The 22747-nt window shown below is 36.2% G+C and overlaps 3 pseudogenes; all 3 read left to right on the top strand.

The window, feature by feature from the left end:
• The first annotated feature begins 14420 nt into the window (after positions 1-14420).
• Positions 14421-16068, top strand: LOC132273642 (tetrahydroberberine oxidase-like; annotated as a pseudogene).
• Positions 16069-19209: 3141 nt separating this feature from the next.
• On the top strand, positions 19210-22157 carry LOC132299002 (tetrahydroberberine oxidase-like; annotated as a pseudogene).
• Positions 20693-22251, top strand: LOC132299007 (berberine bridge enzyme-like 8; annotated as a pseudogene).
• The last annotated feature ends 496 nt before the right edge of the window (positions 22252-22747 follow it).

Raw genomic sequence — 22747 nt, 5'->3', positions numbered from 1 at the left:
GCCATGAGAGGGGAGAGAGAGTGAGAAATCTGATTTTTCACTTAAAGGTCCCCTATTTATAGAAAATCTCAAAAAGTGCCCCGAAAAGGCCCCGCTGGGTCTGGAAAAGTAGAATTTGAGCAGACGCGCTCAAACGGCAAAACTCCGTGAACAAAAAAGATTCAAAGTGAGAAAATATGAATAACAGAAGAAACGGCTTTGAAAACTGAGTCCCGTGCAGAGAGATATGCCCCAAACAAGTTCAACGGCAACCGGGTTCAAAAACCCTGAAACTGGAGAAAAATGACTAGAAGGAAATTCTATAATTACACGACTCGACGAAATATGAAAATGAATCCCGTACGAGGATCCAGGCTCCAGACGAGATATTTTGCAATAACTTTCGTTAATTGCACAATGGCCCCTACAAAAAGTGAAAATTGCAAAACTGCCCCAGAATGAGAATATCTTCCAAAAGATATTTTCTTAGATACCCCTAAAATAAAATTTCTTCAAAAGATATTTATAAAAAACACCCCAAGAAAAGAAAAAGATTCTAAAGAATTGTACATCCATGCCCTTATGGATACCGGGAGCAACCAGAGTACTTTTATGCAAAAGTAAAGATACGTATTTCATGGAAACCACTTAGAATGAAGATACGTGAAGTCAAAAATCAACTCCGAACACAAGGAGTGAGGTTATGCCAACCAGGTGACAAACGGGGAAAAGACAAAATAGGGAAGAGGACAAAACAGGGAAAAGGACGAAAAGTGAATAGTGTCGAAAAACGAAAAATGTGGAAATGACTCGGTCCTCAAAGGAAGTTGTCAATCCAAAGGAAAGAGTCTCAGAAACCATTTTCGAGTACTCGAGATGACACTAAGCGACGAGAAACTGAACTCAGAAAAGAAATTTCAACGAAAAAAATTGATCCGTGAAATTCTGAGGGAAAAGAAAAGTAAGGAAATGACCGGGTCATTACACCTTCTATAATTATTTCCATGTAAAACTTTTCTCATGCATAGCTTCTTTCCATATAGGATTCTTTACTATGCAGGAATTGATTAATCTCGGACCATCTTTCGATTATAATATGAGTGGGCCAGATTGGTCTTATGGCAACCAGAGAGGTTGTCATTAATTCTTTTGGGTTGTTGAGATATCTATTGGGCTTGATTAATATCAAGCTTTGAAGGGCTAATAGGCCGGAATAAAAATATGGTGACTGATTTAATGACGTGACTAACTTTTATTGGTGGGGGGGATTTTTCCCTCCACATATACATTAGTGCATTTTTTTTCTTGGGTAAAGTACAGCCACACCCCCTGAGGTTTGGCAAAAGGACACTCAGAGGAAACTTATCTGTTTTTTGGACAAAGACACCCGGTCGTTGTCCTACCATAAGCTTAAGAGTGTGCATTAAAGTGAGGGCCAAGTTTTACATTTATAGAAGCCACTACTACCTTTACTAAAAATATAGTTAGGGCGAGTAGGGATTGTCCCAAGGGATTGTGAGGGTCGAACGAAATTGTGGAATCGCTATTAGGGCTAGTAGGTCAAGTGATCAAACAATTAGTTGGTTGGTTAATTAGACTATAGAGCAACTAAATTAAACTAAGTGATAACAAAAGAATGCAACTAAGAGTAATTAAGAGAGAGAAGAGTCTTGGGGTTTAGAGATCACCACCAAGTAATGCATTTCTATACCATTGACAAGTGACTAATGAGGGCAAATGGTGCGTTACAATATTGGTGTGTGTGTGTGTTTGGTTGATTCAACAAACAAGAATGACTAGTCAAGCATGTATTGTCTAAACATCATGTGACAGGCACAATATATCTAAGCAATGAAGCATATATTGTCTAAACAACATGTGAAAGGTACAATAGATCAAAACAAGTCATCAATCCTTTCATTAAGCTCACAACCACACATAACACAAAATTAGAGACATACACTAATTGCATTAAAAAATATGGAACATCAAACAACAAGCATGGATTGTCCTCCCATTTAACACTACACTACAACTACACTACATCTACACTACTAGCATGAAAGTAAACTAAGGGAGAGGCACAATCCATCAAGAAATGAGTATGAATCATCTAGAGAATCATAAGAGTATTCCTTTAAGCACTATGTTTTGATAATCTCTAAATCTATAGCATCAATACATATAGACATGCATCAATAACACAAAATCTAGAGACAAACACATGAACATCTATTATAACATACATAGACATATGGATAGAATGAAATGATCAATTGAAAGCATTTAACCATATAAATCATTGAACAATCAAGATCTATATATATCAAAGTGTCAAAACATTAATTACAACACTAATCCCTCAATAATACACAAGATTAAGATATAGAAAGCATACTTGGGGCTAACTTTAGCCCCAAGAAGATGTCTAGCCACTCATGGTGATGCTTCTCCAACCCTCAAGGGCTAACTCTATGGAAGAAATCTGCTCCTTCTTGATGAAGAACTCCTATGGTGTCTCTAGCCTTCTCCTCCTCTTCTTCCTCCCTAAAGCTTGCCTCCTTTGAGAATAATCCCTAGAATTGTATATCCTCCATCATATTCCTTTTATAGGTAGGTCAAGTGACACACTAAATGAGCTGGGGTTGTGCAAAGAATATGCTCTAATGATTGGATAGAGGACGGATTGAACAAACTGGCTTTTTAACTTTTTCGCACTAGAGGAAGTTCGATCGATCGAACTTTGGATTTGAATCGATCGAACTTAGCTGAGATCTATCGAACTGAGGCTGGATCGATCCAACAAATCCGAGATATTTTTGGGAAAAGGACAAAAATGGTTAGTGGGTAGTACAGCTGTGGATAAGATCAATCATTTGAATAAGGACAAAAGTGTTCGATCGATCGAAGGGTGGTGTTGGATCGATCGAACTTTGGACTTTCTACTTTGGGTCAAGGTTTGGATCTATCTTGAAGTACTGAGATCGATCAGTGTTCGATCGATTGAACCTTGAAGTTGGATCGATTGAACTTTGCTGCTTCCCACCTTTGGCTTTATTTGCTTTTTTCTTTCTCCACTTTGCTCCTTTCTTTATTTAATCCCAGAATTACTTCAATTAAGCTCTTATTTGGCTGAGTTAGCTTATTTTCGGGATAAGTGCCTGAAAATGGAAATAATACGAAATCAATCTAAAACGGTAAAGTAAGATAGATAAAGGTACTAGAATGCCTAAGCTTAAAGGGTTCAAATACGCACTTTTCAGCGCTCATCACACCCCCAAACTTAAATATTGCTAGTCCCTAGCAATGAACTAGAAAGTAAAGGAATTAAATGAACAACTATACAAGTATGAATCTAGAAAACAATAAATGGATAATGCCACTTTCGTAGGGAACACGATTGCACTTAGCATATACAACAAGCCTTTTAAACCCCTAGGTTACCCCTAGTGGACCAGTGAAGTCTCGTGAGGGTTTCCAGAAATGATACTTACAAACATTAAGCTCATTCTTTCAAAAGAGGCACTAATATTGCAAACAAGCATTGGGAGAAAACTACCTCAAGTATGCAATTTTTCAACCCTTTCTAAGCAATCTCCCAAAATCTCAATATCAAGTAAGCAAATATGGTCCTCCACACATCAAGAAAATGATCATGAAAATCAAAACAACTCTAAAATCCTTTTAAGTGGACTGGCATCAAATATGTTGTTATCTAAGCCAACTAAAGAATTAATCACATCCTTACCCTTAAACTAGCACACAAATCTAGTACCGATCATCAAGACAAAAAGTGGACCTTTTATTAAAGTTTTATTGTTCTAAGTGCGCTTATTCTTTTCACTCAATTTTTTTTTTTTTTTTTTTTTTTTTTTTTTTTTTTTTTTTTTTGGGATCAAAGATGGAAGCATGGTGCAATGTGTTGATCTCTTAAGCTTTCTAGCGATTCATGAGGTCGAGTGTTAGGTCAATGACTCCCAAACCAGACGGCTTTAGGGCATCAGGCATTCAAATACCCCTACGGACTTACAAGCTCAAATCAACTAGACTACAAATCAAGACAACAACCATCTAATCATTTCCCACTTCTCACCATTTAGGAGAAGTCCTCACATTTTTATTGCTTTTGCAACTTCTTCTTCTGTTTTTTTTTTTTCTTTTTTTTTTTTAGCAAGTTCAATTATTAACCTAGAGTTTGAGCCCTCCACCTTTCGGCGCGAGAAGTTCAGTGCTTGATGAGGCTAGAATCCCGGCTACTTAGTGAAAAAGGGGTTGTTATCCACCTTTATCAAGAATGAAAGCTTTCGATGCACTATTAGCTCAATTAGGATATAACCAATTCAATAATCAACAAAGCATGTACCCTACAAATGAATGCTAGTGTGCACCTGTGCTAGTGTAGATCTTAGAGTGAATCTCAAAATAATCACAAAATCAAGATGATGTGGACCACAAAGGCAAGCAAGATATCAATCTTTCAAAAAATTTACTCTTAAATGGTTTCCACAAGGCATACAAGGAGTATTGGACTCTCAAGTTAAGCAATTTTTAAATTTTAAGCAATATAATCCTCAAAAGATCAAAATCATCGCTAGATATGGACCAATCATAGAAAAATCCCTCAATTTACATAAGTCATGCTCAAAATCTTGAAATTTAAAGCTAACACTACAAAGCACCATTCCCCCCAAACTTAAATGGCACAATGTCCTCAATGTGCAAAGAGAACAAATGAAAGAATATACCAGCGCAACTAAGGCATAGAATGATCGGGACTGAAGTATCCAAAGTGGGTGGCATGGCCCCCCCAAACTTGAGATTAACTGTGGTCCTGAAAATTGGCACTTGGATAAACTCATCAGATAACAAAATGGGATAATCAGTGTACAGTGGACATGCAAGTGGAAATGGGATCAACAGATAAAGAGATGAGAGAGGTATAAGGGTGGTCCTGAAAATCGGGTAGCACTCTCTCACTGAAGTTACTATGATGTACCTGATGGAGTCAAACATATAGATATGAGAATATAATCATATGACATCCATAGCAAAAACAGATATATAAAACAAATAAAGTGCAGGTACAACAGAAATATCAAAGCCGACAAACTGGCTGCAAAAATAATAGTACTGTACAGAGACAAAAATAGAGATCAGAGATCAGAGATGGATCAAAAGGTAGAAGGAACTGGGAACCAGGACGATGAGTTAGGATGGGCAGGTTGGGCTCTGCGGATATCTCTAGATAGATCTTGGAACATAGTCGCGACATCCGTACGGAAGGTAGCAAAATCAGCTCTGTGGGCCGTAATATCAGCTCGTATAGCAACAACAACATCCTCAAGAGTCTGCAGGCGTACTCCAAAGCTGGGGCTCTGATCTGGAGTCTCAGGTATAGAAGAGTCAGAAGAAAGCTCCTAAGTCTGCTCCTGCCCAGAGTCAGAAGAAAGCTCCTAAGTCTGCTCCTGCTCGTGAATGGGCGACCCAACTGGATAGTGCTGCTCTGTAGCGTCTGCAGTGCGCTCTAAATCGATGTGTTTATGCTCGGTAGCTGGATCGACTGGTGCGTCGTCCGTTGCAGGTGACCTGTAAGAAATACTGCCATGTCGGCATAAGAAGGCATGTATAGCCTCGGATATAGCTCCTGTAGCTCCGGAGGGCATCTATGTGAACTTGTTCTGGGCATATCTCTCTGCACGGGACTCGGTTTTTGACGCTGTTTCTTTCGTTGTTCATATTTTCTTATTTTGAATCTTTTTTGTTCATAGAGTTTTGCCGTTTGAGCGCGTTTGCTTAAATTCCACTTTTCCAAACCTGGCGGGGCCTTTTCGGGGCACTTTTTGAGATTTTCTATAAGTAGGGGCCTTAAAGAAGAAAAATAAGATTTTTCTCTTCTTATTCCTCTCTTGGCCGGCAGCCATGGATGCCCATGGAGCTGCCACTTTCTCTCTCCTCCTTTGATCCACTTTTCCTAAGTTGAGAGTCTTCGGCCTTAACGTTTATTGTTCCCCTCGTCGTGCTCTATCTTTCACTCTTATTATAACTCATTTTTGACCATTTTTCGAGTTTGGGTTTGAAGTCAAGTTGTGATTTTGATGGGGCTTCTTATGGGTTCATGTAGATCGTGTTGTCTTCGACAAAACCTAGGAGTTTCGTCGGATTCGGAGCGGTTTCATTTCAGTGGGCTTTTGAGATTTTCATCTCAAATTGAGGTAGGGGATGTATTAGGATTATATATGTGTTGTATTGATTGTTTTATGAACTTATACAACTTGTATGCATGCTTGGTATAAATCCTAGAATTTAATTTAATTATTTTCTTGCATAGGATTTGAGTCTAATAGATGTATGTGACTCAGAATTGAATTGTGGCATGATAGGAATTTAAGCCTTGATATATTGAGTAACATATATTAAATTGGGAGCATTTGATTAAAGATTACAAAATTTATTTAATATTTATCTTTGGTGAAAGATTAATTCACATAGTTGTATCAAGCATGAAATCAACTTGTAATGTGATATTTAAGTAGGCCTTGGTGAGTTCTTCAACATATGTTAAATTGAGAACATTTGGAAATGCTTAAAAATCTAGAGAAAAATTAATTAAATAGCTTAATTAATTTTATTTCAAGTGTGTTAGTCATTTAAATTGATATTGGAAGTAATAGGTTGATAATCCCTTGAAATGTAGTCCATATAATCACCTTGTGAACATGTTACTAATTTGATGTAGAATTAGTACTTGAGGCATCTTGAAATGGTAATTGGACTTAGCATGATATAGAATATCATTGACTTGCATAGCTTGTTTAGATATATCTTGTGTAGGTATATAGCTTATTAGAATATTACAATTATTTACCTTGGAAGCTAGTTGCTAAATTGGGACTTGTTTAGTACTTGTGGCTTAGTGTGGTAATGTGGCTCAATGGTTGTAAAATATTCTTGTTTGGTGCATAAATTGCATATTGGAGGCTTGACATGTCATATGCTATCTAGACTTGAATTCTAGGGTATGGTTTGTGTGGATTCAACCTTAATTGTGCATGGAATATGGTTTTATGCATTATTGGATTTAGTATAAGTTTGATCTAACTTATTGATTTTTGTATAAGTTTTGAACTTATTGATTTTGGAAAGCTTGAAAGGACATATTCCACGTGATGGCTAGGGTTTGGCTCTAGTACGGAGGCAAGAGTCTTCTAAGTCATAAGTGCACACTAGATAGTACCATGTGGGTCGTAATTACCCGGAAACATTTGCTTGGTCTAGTGACCACATGTCCTAGTCTTTCTACTTTGATTTTCGCATTCAATTTTAAGTTGTTAATCATGGATTACTTGTAGTTTAAGAATTGATGCTTGCTTTGGATATTTGAATCCTGTCTAGTATACTTGAACCTGTATACTTGCTCTATGTTTCGTTTTAGTATACTTGTGCCATGTATACTTATCTTGTGCGTATTTGTTAAGCTTAGTGTACTTGTACCATGTATACTTGTCTTGTGCTTAATTGTTTAACTTAGTATACTTGTGTTTGTATACCTGATTTGTGAGTACTCCGTATATATATCTTATACTTGTGTATATATACTGGATATTGCTTATCTCGTTTAACATGATTTAGTATACTTGTGTTTGTGTACTTGATTTACGAGTTTTCCGTATTAAATGTATACTTGTCTTAACACTGCTTAGTATACTTGAGCACATATACTTGTATGCCGTTGTTAAATTCAATTGCATGAGTAGCTTAGGATGCTCCCTGAGTCTCACTTTGACAAAGACGTTAGGTGGCATGAGCCCCTTTAACACGTTTCACCTTAAGGTGATATAATTGTAAAATGCTAGGTCAATGCACACTCATCTTCTATGAGTAGCTTTATGTTACTCACCCACGTAGTGGGGACATTTTTCAGGTACAGGGACCTTGATTTGGGATGCACACTATACCATGGAAGTTTCATAGACTTGGAGTATCATTCTTATGAAGATGTTAGCATGAAGTGCCCTTTAGTAGCTTTGTATGACAAAACTTGTATTTTTGTTTAAAATATGTAATGTGTACATAAATACACTCTTTGTAACGTATTTGACGTGTATGACATGAGGCAAAGGGCCAAACATATTTATATTTGTACTGGTATTCAATTGTGCCATAATTTGCTTAAAAATGCATTTTTATCAACTTTGGAGGTTTGGCACGTCAAATTTTGTAAATGAGATATAATGAGGCCATGGGCCGTTGTAATATGTTTCAATATATAAAGTACACTTGTGAGCATGCTTACATAACTTAAAATCATGTTTTTGGACCAATTTCATGTTAGGGTTTGAGGCTTGGGTGAAGCCTCAATATTTCACACTTATAACAGGACTTTCAACAGCCTTTCAAGGAGTTTCGGTCGACCGAAACTCTAGTTCGGTCGACCGATGGCCCAAAATGGCCTACCGAACCAAGCAACCCTAAAAAACAAAGCTTTAGAAATGTTTCTGTGATTTTTGGCACCTTGCCTCTATTTTGGTCTACCGAAATAGCCCTCATTTGCGCAGTTCTTCAGTTTTGCTTCAGCACTGAAGTTCTAACTTCAAACGGCCATATCTTCTTCATTTTTAAACCAAATGGGGTGATTTTTGGGCCTAAATTCATGAATTTTGAGTTAGATTTCCAATGGTATCAATGCCATTCTCAGATTCAAATTTTAGTGAGAGTTATTTAAGTTTTAGTGAAGTAGTGTCGGGATTTGGTTCGAACTAAAAAAGGGCATTTTGTGGGATTCTTGTCCAAAGTTCTTGGAACCTCTTAGAATGTTGTGAAATGACTAGATTAGGTTGTATTCACCTTGTTTGACTTGTTTAGAGTCAATTTTCTCTTCTCATTTGTGAATTGACCATTTTGCCCTTCATTGACGGATTTAACCCATTTTGACTCTCGTTGCTCATCCGTTTTTCTTTAAGTCCCATGACTTCATGGAAGGTTACATTGGTGTCCTAGGGATGATTTATATCCCTAAAGGCCTTGGTTTACCTTTTGCTTCCACATGTCGGATTCGTTACCGGGTCAACTTTTGGGTCATCGCTGACGCACCGGGTTGAAAAACTCGGGTCGTTACATTAACGGACGAGCTTATATTTTTATTTGATTATATTTAAACTTATAAAAGTAAACTGAAAAGGGTCAAATTAAAATTTTCTACAAGATTTGAAGATCAATTAAGTTCATAATTACTGGGGCGAATGAATAAGTGTTTTGAAAAGTTTTGGAGGGCTAATTAAAGTTTTATGAGTTTTGGGCTCAAAAGTTGGATGCATTTACAAACAACATAGAAAAATAAAAATAATTAACGAAAATAAATAAATAAATAAATAAAGGGAGATGATATTTGCACTTCACTTTTCATAACTGTATTCTTACACTACACAAATTTGACCTGTTGTTTATGAGATAACCATCTCTTGAAGAAAAGTTAATGACAGAAAAATCAAAGTCTGATGTGTTTAATTTTTTTTTTTTAAGCTGGCACTGGAACTCACCTGGGCAGGGCCCCTTCTGGACCCACCTCAAGCTACAAATTGGGGATACTGTCGACGGCCCCACACCTCAGTAACAATTTCAGTCAAGGGTTATAATGGCGATGGATGGGTTCAAACTTGGGACATGACCGTTCCCAGATCGTTACCTTACCAATTCGGTTAAGCTCCCAGGGGCAATAACTAATAATTTTTTTATTTTATTTTATTTTTGTAATGTTTTACAGTGAGAAAATGTGAAAATCTGATAACTACGAATACACCATAATAATTGAATAGCTAGTGTCACTATTTGAGGCCGACATTTTAGGTGTTAATCCTAATATTGTGGATCCAGATTCACACCAACTACTCCTTGATGTAGAGAATCTTGTTCACCTGCCATATTGGTTGGCGCATGTGTCATCTTAGGATTTGTTTTCTAATATGAGGTTGGTATTCATTACTCATGGTTCAAACAAAACTATATATGGCAACTCCTTGTGATTGGCTAGCTTTGGATATATATAAATTATAGGGTTAATTACAACAACACCCCCTGAAGTTTGTTATATTGACAGCCATACACAACTTAGCCCTTTTTTGAACAAAGACACCCCCTGTGAGAATTTCTGCTCCAAACAAATCCTTAAAACATTTGAAAAGACGAAATTGCCCTTCAATGTTTAATTATTTTTATGGTAAAATATTATAACTCATGAAAAGTCAAACTTACCCTTATATATATTCACTATTACATCAGTACCATCATATATATATAAATATATATACATCTCATATATATAAATATATATATATATACATAACCAAATCTCAAAGCCTCCTTCAACCAGATCCGCCACCGCCCATCCAGATCTGCCACCGTCACCATCTTGATTCGTCGTCTCTTATGCGTCTTGATCCGCCGTCGTCGCCGCCACCTCTTGATCCTCCGCCATCTTGACCCTCCATCGTCGTCGCCTCTGCGTTTTGATCCACCACCGTCGCCGCTTCATGATCAACAACAGCCGTTGTCGCCCTTCTCAACAATAGCCGTCGTCGCCGTTTCATGATCAACAACAGCCGTCGCCGCCCTTCTCAACCACAGCCGTCTCTCCGATGCCAACAACAGCCGCTGTCTCTCCGACGCCAACAACAGCCGCAACCTCTCCCCAACAACCACAGCCGCCGCCACCACTTCTCATCCACAGCCACCACTATCACACCGACGCCAACAACAGTCCCCGCCGCCTCTCCCCAACAACCACAGCCTATGCTATTGCACTGACGCTAACCCATTACCAAACAAAAGCTTGTGATCCAACCATGATTCCCGACGACGGCAACGACCAGTGGAAGCTTCGACGAAGGCGACCATCATACCAGACAACGTTGACAGCTAGAGAAAACAACGACCCGATGCTGAGGCTCCACTGCTCTAGCGAGAAGAACGATGATAGCGGTGGTGGTTCGATTAATTAATATATATATATATATATATATATATATATATATATTGTAGGAAGAAGATAGATTACAGGAATTTGGGGGAAGTGGATTTGGGAAAGAAGATGGATTACGGGTTATAAATACACATATATGTTTGTATATTATACAGAGAGATTAGGAGTTGATTTTTGCACTTTCTATTTTGTATTTTGTGATACTTGATAGCTTTATTTCGAGCACCATGGTGGTGGCGGCGGTGGTGGCTATGGTAGGGCTGTGAAATGGTGGTGGTGGTGGGTGTGAACTAGTATGAGTATAGTTTCTAGGGTATTTTGGTTAATAAAAAATAGTTGTATTGGGTAAATTGGTAATTGAATATGTTAAAGGATAATAATGTCAATTCACGACCATTGGGGTACCTTTGTTAACTTTATCAAAACTAAGGAAGTTTCTTTATTCAAAAAACGACTAAATTATATATGACCGTTAATAGAGTAAACTTTAAAGAGTGCCATTGTAATTAACCTTAACTTATATTATAATATGGTTGTCTCGCCTCCCTGTCCAACTAACTTAATTTGATAATTTCTTTTTTGAAATTTATTAGCAAAAAGACAAATACCCATAAACGTGATAGTTAGAAAATAAAAAGATTTTGTAGTGACAATTTGTTGCTTTCTTAATCCATGGGCATCAACCCAGCCATTGCCTGTCGGAAAAAAAAAAACAACAAAAACTATATGTATATGTATATAAGTTGTCGGCCCACTCCATCTATATGAATAATGGATATGTATATCTACTCTCATGTATATGTATATCTGCTCTGGGTTTAAAATAAAAGACTTTTTAACGGATTAAAATTCAATTAGTCAATTACACTTTATTATCTTATCAGACTTAATCATATTTAATAATATTAACTTTAATATTTAATTTATCATAATTAGCACATTGATTTATTTATTTATTTTTATTTTTTGCTCTCTTAATTTTTTTTCGTTTGATGGCCGGATTGTTGCTCTTATTTATTTATTTTTTTATTCAAATATAGGTTTTTTGTAACTCATACCTCAATACGGAAACAAATATAAAAGAAATCTCTCAATTCTGGTAATTTGCTCGCTTTCATTTCCATTTACATTTTCATTTATTACATTTTCTATCAAATTTTATGTCACAAATAGAATTAAATATCTAATATCATCATCCTTCGGCGAGGTCATGTCAAGATATACATCACAGATGGTGGGTGTGATGGTGTAAATATGACGGTAGTGGTTGAAATTTGTAAGAAATAAATTAAGGAGGGGAGAGATTGAATAAATGTATTGATTAATTATGATAAATTTATTATTAAAGTTAACATAAATGGTTAAGTCTTATAATAAAATTTAATTAACTAATTGGGTTTTAATTAATTGAAAAGTCCGTTATTCCTGTGTATATATATATATATTTTTATGTGGCATCACATGGTAGCAGCCGAAGGGATAAGAGAAGAAGGATAGCTCGAAATGGTTTGGTGCGGGCCCCACTAAAGAGTTTTATTTGGCCAAGACTTTTTTTGTCTTTGATTTTCACGTGGACTCTGACGACATTGTTGTTTGTAAAATGAACAGATAAGGTGAAGATGGTGGTGGCGGATCCACTTGTAATAATAATTTTAACTGATAAAGGAAATAATAATTTCAAGTTGTCAGCTTGTGGCTGGGACTAGCTTAACTGATAAAGGAAATAAAAATTTTAAAAACTCTAATATAATAAAAAAGAAGAAGATACTTTTAAGAGCTTTTTATTGACCGGGACTTTAGGCCACCACACCTAAGTTGTCTTAAAGGTCAAGCCAAAAGAGGAGAGAGAGCTAATCCCGGTGAAGGGAAAGAGAGGAGAGAGAAAAAAATATAAAGAAAGGAAAGTGAATAATGATGGAAAATAAAGATTGAACAAAATGAGGAGGAAATATGGATAATGATGAAAATAAGGATCGACCAAAATTAGGAGGAAATATAAAAAAAGGAAAGTGGATTATGATGGGAAATAAAGAATTGAGTGTTTCGAAATTTTAGCTTATAGATTCCTACAAAAGACTTAGACTTGAAAGGGAGGAGAGCCAGGGATTAGAACACAACAAAAAGGGCTTTTTGCCGGAGGAGAGCCACTGATTAGAAAACAGCCAAAGGGGCTTTCGCGGCTTCAGTGTTTGAATTAACTCAAAATCGTGATAATAAGAATGATGATTATGCAATTATTTTTATGGTATGTAATGCAAGGAATTTGATAAATTTGATAGGTCATACATATATAGGGAAGACGGACGTATTACAACCTTAGAGTAATATGATTAGGTCACGGATCATTTTAAAGTAATGTAGTTAGGTATACGTTGATCATTTTAGAATAATGTAGTATAATCATACATAGATTAAATTTTTCCATGTTATATACAATTAGACATTGTTATGAGATTTGTGGTGAAGTTAATTCCATATCTTTTATTTTTTATTATTTTTATTTATTTAGTTTAAATTCAAAATTCAATTTTCAATCAACTTGATTAATTAGGTTAGATTTAAATTAACTTGAAAAAAATAGAAAAGTAATAATTTATAAATATTAATTTTGATTAAAAAGATGCATAATATTAATTAAAAAGATGCATAATTTAGGTTTCATGTGAACAAAATTATTTATTCTCAGGCAACCTAATTAAATCAAGTCAATGTTAAGGCGAAATAAATTACGAACTTGTTTTGAGATGTGAATGATTTGAGATGTGAATGATTTGAATCAGTAATCAATTGGAATCACATGTCATTAATTAAAAAGATGCATAATTTAGGTTTCATGTGAACAAAATTTTACTTTGTAATCTCAAAACTGTTTATAAGATGGTTTCATTTCTAACACTTCCCTGTAAAAACAGAAAAAGAAAAGATTTCTTTGAAATACCAAAAGTAAAAAAAGAAAATAATTTTATTGTCCCATGTACATTCATTAATTCTTGGGTAAGAAGTCTGAAGAGCGAAGAAAATGCACACTCATACCGGTGACAACTTTAATTTCAGAGTAAATAATTAGACTTTTAACAAAACCTAGGAAATTAATGAATTAATTATTCTTGAGAAGTTGAATTATTGGGATAATTATGGGTTCGATTTTCTAGTTAAAATATCATACCGGCGACAACTTTAAGTTCAGAGTAAATAATTAGACTTTTAACAAAACCTAGGAAATTAATGAATTAATTATTCTTGAGAAGTTGAATTATTGGGATAATTATGGGTTCGATTTTCTAGTTGAAATATTATATTTTACTCATGTATATCAGAAGTAGATGAAAGAAAAATTCTCAATAGCCAGGAAAAAAGCAAAACCAACATATGCTTCTTAATGTGTCCCTTGAAACTTCTTGTGTACATCCTTTCTCTAAGTACTATAAATAACAACTCCTCTCTTACACAAAATCATCAACTAGAAATGAAGACAACAAGTGTTTCGTTGCTCTCACTTCTTATTGTTTCTCTATTCTCAATTTCGTGGGGAGTTTCAGCTCATACCCATGAAGATTTTCTTCAATGTCTCTGTCTTCATTCTCAAAACTGCTCATCTATATCCAAAGTCATCTACACCCCAAACAATTCTTCATATTCATCTATTTTGCAGAGCTCTATACAAAACTTGCGATTCAATTCATCTGAAACCCCTAAACCTCTGGTCATTGTCACACCAACCCGTGAGTCTCAACATTCAAACATCCATATATTGTTCCAAAAATCATGACTTGCAGATAAGAATCCGAAGTGGAGGACACGACTTCGAGGGCCGTTCCTATGTTTCTGAAATCCCATTTGTCATAATTGATCTCATAAACCTTAGATCAATCGATGTGGACATTGAGAGCAACACTGCATGGGTTGAAACTGGTGCAACTCTTGGCGAACTTTACTATAGAATTGCTGAGAAAAGCACAACACTTGGCTTCCCTGCAGGTCTTGCCCCTACTGTGGGTGTTGGTGGACACTTCAGTGGTGGAGGGTGGGGCATGATGATGCGTAGACATGCCTTGGCTGCTGACCATGTCATTGATGCTCGTATAATCGATGTCAATGGCAGAATTCTGGACAGAGAATCGATGGGGGAGAACCTCTTCTGGGCCATCAGAGGAGGCGGGAGTGCTAGTTTTGGTGTCATTCTTGCATGGAAAATAAATTTGGTTCCTGTTCCAACGACTGTGACCGTTTTCACAGTCCCCAGGACGTTGAAACAAAAAGCAACCAAGCTTGTCCATAGGTGGCAATCCATTGCACCCAAGTTTGATGAAAACCTAATGGTCGAAGTCCACATAACAAGAGTGAACACCACCTATCAAGGCCAAAACAGAACAACAATACAAGCTTCATTCGACGCATTGTACCTTGGTGGAGCTGATGAACTCATTCACTTGATGCAACAAAGCTTCCCTGAGCTGGGATTGGTGAAACAAGACTGTATCGAAATGAGTTGGATCGAATCAGTCCTATACTCTGCTGGTTTCTCAAGTGGAGAGTCCCCTGATGTTCTGTTAAACAGGACTTATAATCCGTTAAGAGGATACTTCAAAGGAAAATCAGACTATGTGAAGGAGCCAATTTCGGAAAAAGGGCTCAAAGGGATTTGGGAAAGGTTATTTGAAGAAGAAGCCGCGATGGCTCAGCTGTTCATGACCCCATATGGTGGAAGAATGGATGAAATTTCTGAATCTGCAATTCCTTTCCCACATAGAGCTGGGAATTTATACAATTTTCTGCAAATGGTGTTTTGGGATGAAGAGGGGACAGAGGCTTCTGAGAGGTATTTGAGTTGGAGCAGAAGGCTTCATAGGTACATTGCTCCTTATGTTTCCAAGAATCCAAGAGAAACACAAATCAACTATAGAGACCTTGACATAGGAGTGAATAATAATGAAGGCAACACAAGCTACGCACAAGCAAGCATTTGGGGCAGGAAGTATTTCAAGGGTAACTTCAAGAGATTGGTACATGTGAAGACCATGGTTGATCCTGCTAATTTCTTCAGGAATGAACAGAGCATTCCAGCTTTGTCACTACAGAGTGTGGTCATTGATAGCAATAGTGCTACTGAGTGAGCTCTGCGTGCTCTTTGCTCTCCTGTGTTTTGGTTTCCTCTGTCTTCTTGTATGGAGGTTCCGTTTTGCCTTTGGGCTTTTGTTTGGGCCTTAGTGCCTTTTTCGTGTTGTTTGTTTTGAATAAATTGGCTGATTTACCCTGCATTACAAATAAACAACTTTATGAAATAAACATGTGATGGGCTCTCATAGTTTGGGCTTTGCTCTATGTAGTTAACTAGTGATGGGCTATTATAAGCTTTTGGGCTGGGCTGACGGCTTTCAGCATCAATAATTGCCAGTCAATTTATGAGGAAAGGAGGAAGGAGTTTCTCATCATTCCCAGCGTTTACTTCTGGGTTTCCTTTCAAATTACTAAATAATAATAATAATAATAAGAATAAGAATAAGAATAAGAAAAAAAATGAAATTGGGCTTGAGTTTTGGGCTTTGTTCTTGAGTTTTGTGATGAGCTCTGATAGGACTTGGTCTGACAGGATTTCAGCATCAATAATTGCAGTTCATTTATATTATTAGTATATGGAAAAGGATGAAGAAGTTTCTTATCATTCCTAGTGTTTACTTTTAAACTTTCTTTCACATTAACCAGGAAAAAACAAAAACAAATAATTTTTTATTTTTATTTTTTATTCTTTGACTTACAATCACATGTTAATTTCATAAACAAATAAACTTTTTTTATTTTTTATTATAATAATAAGAAAAGAAAAAAATGCAGATTATTTTCTCCCTCTACAAAGTTTAGAATGGAACATGAATTGAATCGGAAGCAAAAGGAGGAAAGTGAAGGCTCGTTACAGGGTTACATATGGAAAGTGAAGGCTAATTCTAACTTATGGAATTTGCCCTTTGAATATTTGTTCATTTATGCAAATATATTTTAACCTAAGCATCAAATTCTTAAATTTTGACAGGATAATGGCACTATAAAATTTAAATAAATGACTACCAAATAGAAGAATAAAGGGGACCATAAACCAAACTTAGGTCATATAACAAGAATTGAAATTTATGGGTCTGTCAGTTTTTTGAAAATAATTTTTAATAACTCAAAAAAATAAAAAACTATTTCCAGATGAGTATAAAAAAGTTTTATTTGAAAATAAACAATTTTTTTTAAAAACTATTTTTATTAGGATTTTAATAGAACTGACAACCGAATTTTATTATTATTATTATTATTTTTATTACAATTTCCTAATTATAGTTATCTAAAAATATAAAACAGTTATCTGAAAATTGAACAAAATAAACCCTATAGGGTTCGAACCTCCCCATTCAATTAAACCACAATTAATGCACACACAAATATCTAGAGACATACACTCTTTACATACACAAGTAAGGAACATCAAGAAACAAGAATGGATATGCAAGAAAATTCACAACCAGGAAAGCAAAAAAGGATGGACTTTAAATGGTTATTTGAGGCTGCATTGAGGTTATTTCCTTAAGAGCTGTTTGGGTCTTTAATTGAGAATTTCAAATCTTTGTTTAAGAGGTTAAATGAGGCTCCAAGGTTCTCCAGCTTCCGCTAAGATGTAATCCCTAACCTTAGCTTTAGGGTCAGCTACATTAGCCTTCTTCCCTTTACTTTTAGAAACATTCTTACCCGATGGATATTGTTTTTCATGAAGATACAATGCACTTCTCCAAACCTAAATTTCAGGGGGAGTACCAGAAGGAAATTCAAACTCTTAATTATGATAAAAGTATATAAGTACACCCTTTATGATGTATTTGACATGTATGAGATGAGGCCATGGGCCAATGACTTTTATTTTGTATTCTAAGCACTTTTACTTTCAAGCTTTATTGTGTGGAAAAAAGGTTAAGTGTGAGTGGGGTGTAAATATATTTCTTGCTAATGAAAAAAAAAAAAAAAAAAAAAAAAAAAAAAAAAAAAAAAAAGGAAAAAAGAAAAATTATAATTACATTTTTTGGAACTCACTTAATCCACATTAAAAATAAATATGCCTCGTAAAGTTTTTTTTTTTTTTTTTTTTTTCACCATGATATTTCAACATGAACAATTTGGAGGCTCATCTTTGCTTGTATTGTACACAAAACCATTGACAATTCCATGGATTTGATATTTATCATCATAAAACCACATGCAGGTGATTCAAATACCAGCTTAATTCCACGCATGTTCTGGGCATGCACTCAAAAGCCACAACTTTTCTAGTGTTTGGACATGATGTACGTTCTTCAAAATATCATAAGGAAACTTTAATTTAAAAGTATATGTTCAGAAATTTTTAACAATATATATCTGGAAAATTAATGAATTATTCTTGAGAAGTTGAACTAAATGGGATAATTATGGGTTCAATTTAATTTCTTGATGAAAGATTATATTTTTTTCTCATGGATTCCAGAAGTAGATCAATTTTCTTTATTTTGTTAAAAGGATTGGCGAAGCATGAGAAAATTTCCATATATGGTAAAGAAATGTCAACAGCCATGACCATTGATATATTTATTAATTCAATTTTATACAACTTCTTCAAACTTTTTTAGTCTACAATGAAAAATTCAACTATCAATTAAAAACTAATGATATTGCAGTCCATGGAGAACATTCAATTATATGCACCATGATGATGACCACAAATATAGCAAGAAACCATATCCGCTTCAATTTATGCAGGTCTGAATAAAAACATGGATGGATATCATCTCAAACTTCTTCTTGACTTTATTTATCTTTCCCAAGTCATAAATACAGAATTTTTTTATTAATAGAAACTAGGGCCTAGTCATCATCATGCATTACGTTGTGGCAATGAAGGGAGTGACTTGATTATGCATTGCTATTCAATATAACAATCTTAATCATAAAATGATATATATATATATATATATATATATATATATGCTTCTTTGTCCTTTAATTTGAAACTTTCTGTGTCCCCATTTCTTGTGCAAGTAAAATAATCTAGAGGCTTGAATTGTCACCCTAAGCTTGGTAGATGGCAAAGAAATTGAACCCCAATGTTCACATTCTTTTAGTATAAATAGCAACTCATCTCTTACACAAAATCTTCAAAAAAGAAATGAAGACTCCAAGTTTTTCATTGCTCTCACTTCTTATTGTTTCTCTATTCTCAATTTCATGGGTTGTTTCAGCTGATTCCCATGAAGATTTTCTTCAATGTCTCTCTCTTCATTCTCAAAACTCGTCACCCATCTCCAAAGCCATCTACACTGCAAACAACTCTTTATATTCATCCATTTTGCAGTTCTCTATACAAAACTTGCGATTCAATTCATCTGAAACCCCTAAACCTCTAGTCATTGGCACACCAACCCATGAGTCTCACATTCAAACAACCATATATTGTTCCAAACACCATGGCATGCAGATAAGAGTCCGAAGTGGTGGACACGGTTAGGAGGGCCTTTCCTATGTTTCTCCAATCCCATTTGTCGTAATTGATCTGATAAACCTCAATTCAATCACTGTGGACACCGAGAATAACACTGCATGGGTTGAAACTGGCCTGGTGCAACCGTTGGTGAACTATACTACAGAATTGCTGAGAAAAGCAGAACACTTGCCTTCCCATTAGGCGTGTGTCCTACTGTGGGTGTTGGTGGACACATCAGTGGTGGAGGGTACGGCTTGATAGATGTTGCGTAAACATATCATGGCTGCTGACCATGTCATTGATGCTCGTATAATCGATGTCAATGGAAAGATTCTCGACAGAGAATCAATGGGGGAGGACCTCTCTTGGGCTATCAGAGGAGGTGGGGGTGCTAGCTTTGGTGTCATTCTTTCATGGAAGATAAATTTGGTTTCTGTTCCATCAACTGTGACTGTTTTCACAGTCCACAGGACATTGGAACAAAATGCAACAAAGATAGTCCATAGGCGGCAATCCATTGCACACAAGTTTGATGAGAACCTATTCATCAGAATCCTCATCAGAAGTGTGAACACCACCTATCAAGGCCAAAACAGAACAACAGTACAAGCTTCATTCAACTCTTTGTACCTCGGTGGAGCTGATGAACTCATTCAATTGATGCAACAAAGCTTCCCCGAGTTGGGATTGGTGAAAGAAGACTGCATCGAAATGAGCTGGATCGAATCAACCCTCTACTTTGCCGGTTTCCCAAGTGGATCATCACTTGATGTTCTTTTGGACAGGACTCCTCTGTCAGTGAGATATTTCAAAGCGAAATCAGACTATGTGAAGGAGCCGATTTTGGAAAAAGGGCTCGAAGCGATTTGGGAAAGGTTTTACGAAGAAGAGGCCGCCGCGGCTGAGCTGATCTTTAGCCCATATGGTGGAAGAATGAATGAGATTTCAGAGACTGCAATTCCATTCCCACATAGAGCTGGGAATTTGTACAAAATTCAGCACTTGGTGTATTGGGATGAAGAGGGAACAGAGGCTTATGAAAGGCATGTGAGTTGGATCAGGAGGCTTTATAGGCACATGACTCCTTATGTTTCCAAGAATCCAAGAACTGCATAGAGCAACTATAGAGATCTCGACATGGGAGTGAATAATAAAGACAACACAAGCTACACACAAACAATAAACAAACAATAATCTGCTCCATGGAACTACATATGATTTTTGTCGGTGAGACTTATAACTATCTCAAATAATAATAATAAAAATAAAATAATAAAATAAACAAACAAACAAACAAATGATTATTTACTCAACTACCACACAAAAATCAATTCACAAGAAATGAGTGCTCCAAGTTCAGCAATTCTCTCTATTCTCTTCACTCTCCTGTTCCATGTTTTCTGGGCAACTTCAGATCCAACCCAAGTTGCCTTTCTCCAATGTCTTTCTCAAAATTCTCAATCCCCCCCACCAATTTCTGAAATCACCTACACACCCAACAATTCTTCCTACCCATCAGTCCTCCAATTCTACATAAGAAACCTTAGGTTCGTCTCATCTTCAACCCCAAAACCACTACTCATCATAGCCCCAACACATGTTTCTCACATCCAAGCCTCAATAATCTGCTCCAAATTGGATAGGCCACGATTTCGATGGCCTTTCCTATGTCTCAGATGTCCCTTTGGTGATCCTTGACATGTTCAATCTCAGATCAATCAAAATCGACATACAAAATGAGGTTGTGTGAGTTGATTCAGGAGCTACTCTTGGCGAACTTTTCTATAGAATTGCTGAGAAGAGCAGAGTCTATGGCTTCCCAGCTGGTGTTTGTCCCAGTGGGTGTTGGGGGGCCACTTCAGTGGAGGAGGGTATGGGAATCTGATGAGAAAGTATGGACTCTTGATTGATAACGAGTTGTTGTGAATGGCAGAGTTTTGAACAGAGAATCAATGGGTGAAGATCTGTTTTGGGCTATTAGAGGTGGTGGTGGTGCTAGTTTGGTGTCATTGTTTCATGGAAAGTCAAGCTTGTTCGTGTCCCTGAAAATGTCGCTGTTTTTAGAGTTGAGAGGACATTGGAACAAGGAGCAACCAACATTGTTTACCAATGGCAGTTAATTGCTGATAAGATTGATACAAATCTTTTTATCAGAGTTGTTTTGATGCCTTCAACTAAAAAGGGTGCAACACAGTGACGGCTAAATTTGTGGCCTTGTTTCTTGGAAATGCTGATAGACTCTTTGGTCTAATGAATGAAAAGTTTCCTGAATTGGGTTTGAAGCAAAAAGACTGCATTGAAATGAGTTGGGTTGAATCATTGCTCTACTGGTACAACTATGCAAATGGGACATCAACAAAAGTTCTGCTTGAAAGAGTGACTCAATCCGACAAGTGCTCGAAGAAGAAATCAGACTATCTCAAAAACTGATCTCGACGAGATTTGGAAGAGATGGAATTGAAGAAGCCGGTGATGACATTGAATCCATATGGTGGAAGGATGAGTGAGATTTCAAAGTCTGAAACAGCATTCCCTCATAGAGCAGGAAATGTGTACAAAATTCAGTACTCAGTGAATTGGAAAGAAGACGGGGTTGAAGCTGCAAATCACTATCTGAGTTTGATAGGGGCGGGCTTTATGGATTACATGACACCTTATGTGTCTGAATCACCGAGGTGTTCATATCTGAACTATAGAGATATTGATATAGTTGTTTTCAACTCCTCTTAAACACTATAGAGGACTTTCTATGTGTAACTATGTGGATGGAATTCATGTATTATCTTACCTTAATTTTTAGGGTAAATTACACCGATACCCCTTGAAGTTGGGTCATATTTCAAGTAGATGAAAATTTTAATTTTAACTTTCACTTACACCCCAACTTTCTTTTACACTTCTGATACATGTAAATTGACCATCTTACTCTTAATTGCTTAATACAAAATATCAGTAATCTTAAATGACAAAAAAGCCCCTATATAAATACATATCCCGTCCCCGACTATTACAGCGACCGCTACACCTCCTGCATCGGCCACCACCGCCCCTTCATCGCTGTCGGCGCCGCTCTTGTCTGTTCTGCCGTCTTCATCATCAGCTATTCTGCCGACCTAGGAAAGGGAAAATATATATATATATATATATATATATATATATATATAATTATATAAAAAAAAAAAGATAGAGTAACAGACACACCTTCTTCCCTTTCCTTCCCTTACGACTGCAAAATCTTGAGGAGGATATAGAGAGACAGAGTTTTAGAGAGAGAAAAATGAGTTTTAGAGATGGCAGTGGACGCA

This window comes from Cornus florida, unplaced genomic scaffold, assembly GCF_030987335.1.
Source record: "Cornus florida cultivar Cherokee Brave unplaced genomic scaffold, ASM3098733v1 CherokeeBrave_3.0.0_Hap2_Chr01, whole genome shotgun sequence".
In the NCBI taxonomy this organism is placed as follows: Eukaryota; Viridiplantae; Streptophyta; class Magnoliopsida; order Cornales; family Cornaceae; genus Cornus; species Cornus florida.
Note: the sequence above shows the minus strand (reverse complement) of the source record. Positions and strands in the feature narration are given on the sequence as shown.